The following is a 2033-nucleotide window of genomic DNA, read 5'->3' on the forward strand; positions in this document are numbered from 1 at the left end:
TTCAAATGTTCGAGACATGACGAACAGGAATATATATGGTTAAGGGGTGGGGATCTCGACCATTTACAAGATACTAGAACATTGGGGATGGGGAAACCCCTGGGGACTGACCATATACGTCATTCAAATGTTCGAGACATGACGAACAGGAATATATATGGTATAGGGGTGGGCATCTCGACCATTTACAAGATATTAGAACTTTCTCAAATGGCAGGGGTCGGGGTGACCCCTGGGGACTAACCCTGTATATCATTCAAACCATCTTCGCATGACAAACCAGAATATATATGGTTTAGGGGTGGGAATCTTGACCACTTACAAGATATTAGAACTTTCTTAAATGGCAGGGGGTGGGGGTGACCCCTTGGGACTAACCCTGTATTTCATTTGATGTGCTTTATCATGACAAACCAGAATATATATGGTTTAGGGGTGGGGATCTCGACCATTTACAAGATATTAGACCTTTCTCAAATGGCAGGGGGTCGGGATTACCCCTGGGGACTAACCCTGTATTTCATTTAATGTGCTTTATCATTTAGAACATTTTCAATTAAAAAGATTGTGTCTATCACAAACAGTTTTCAATTTATAATCACTTGAAAGTTTTAAAAAATAAAATGCCATAGGGTTCTTTAATAAAACCCTCCTTTCTTTTTGCCCCTCAAAGTACCCCTTTATAAACCCCATTGCACAAACAAAACCCTGATTGCACCACTAAACATGTTAGTCTAACATATTGTGAAATTCTAAGTTAATCTAACAATCGGTTTTGGAGGACAGGTGCGGACAAGTTCAAATTTAAAAGCGGCGGAAGAGGAAGAAGAAGAAGAAGAAGAAGAAGAAGAAGAAGTGTCTTCCCAAACTTCGTTTGGGAGACTTAATAAGGCGATGTAGTGTTATAATCGAAGCACCGAAATAAGAGTACTCGCAGTTATTGAAAGCTAGTTTAAAGCCAGTTACAACTAATAAATAAAGTTCATGATTATAAAATATTCTTTTTTTTTATTATTTTTTGCTGATCATTTTTACTGTTTACATAAGGAGTCAAATGACAATTCCGGCCTATTTATCTTTTTGAATATCTTATCTTATTATCGTACATTTGACGTCTATGTTCTATTTGTTGTCAAATCTGCCAAGTTGTTTGACAAATTTTGACAATGGTGATTATGGCCAAAATTGGTTCCAATTGGCCCAGTAGTTTCAGAAAAGAAGATTTTTGAAACAATTAACAGACGACGGACGAAGAACGACAAATAATGAGAATAGCTCATCTGATTCTTCGGATCAGGTGATATAAAAAAGCTCCGGAGATTCCTTCAACTCTTTAACAGCGTAATGTTTTGATTAGTCAATCTAAAAAAAACTCGAATGAGTGTGCGATAACTAAAAAATTGCCTTAAATCTGACCGTAAAAGTCTCGTTACTCTGAAACGAAAAATTAAACAAAAATCTAAAAGGAGCTTTCTTTCATAAACCTGAAATGAGAAAAAAATGCCTTAAATTTGACTTTAAAATTCCTGTCAGAAGTCAGTGCTTTGGTATTGGCATGAATTTTTTGATAACCCTTGCTTCCCTTTCTGATTAAGAAACACAATGTTACCATAACATAAACAATAAAACTATTAAGAAAATAAAATAGGTAAATTGCTAAAACTGTTGAAATAACTGCGTTTGAATCGGAAAATGCCGATATCATCCATCGTGTCTCGCCATTAAACAATTAAACTTAGAATTAACTGTAACCAAAATCAGTAAAGCATGATATTACGGTGATCAATTATTGATTGATGCCAGTTGTGTACCCATAGACTATCCATACCGATAGTTTTATAACAAGTAGGTACCTTGGTGTCTATTTCTAGTAACCAAAGTTGGAGGTTATGTAGTGTTTGGGGACTTGTTTGTCTTTTCGTCGTATTTCGTTTTATTGCAATGGCGTTGTCAGTTTCTCTTCGACTTATTAGTTTTAAATGTCTCCTAGCTAGATATCTTCAGCCTCTTTGTCAAACATAATCTAAGTCTTT

Source organism: Mytilus californianus, unplaced genomic scaffold, assembly GCF_021869535.1.
Source record: "Mytilus californianus isolate M0D057914Y unplaced genomic scaffold, xbMytCali1.0.p SCAF_9, whole genome shotgun sequence".
In the NCBI taxonomy this organism is placed as follows: Eukaryota; Metazoa; Mollusca; class Bivalvia; order Mytilida; family Mytilidae; genus Mytilus; species Mytilus californianus.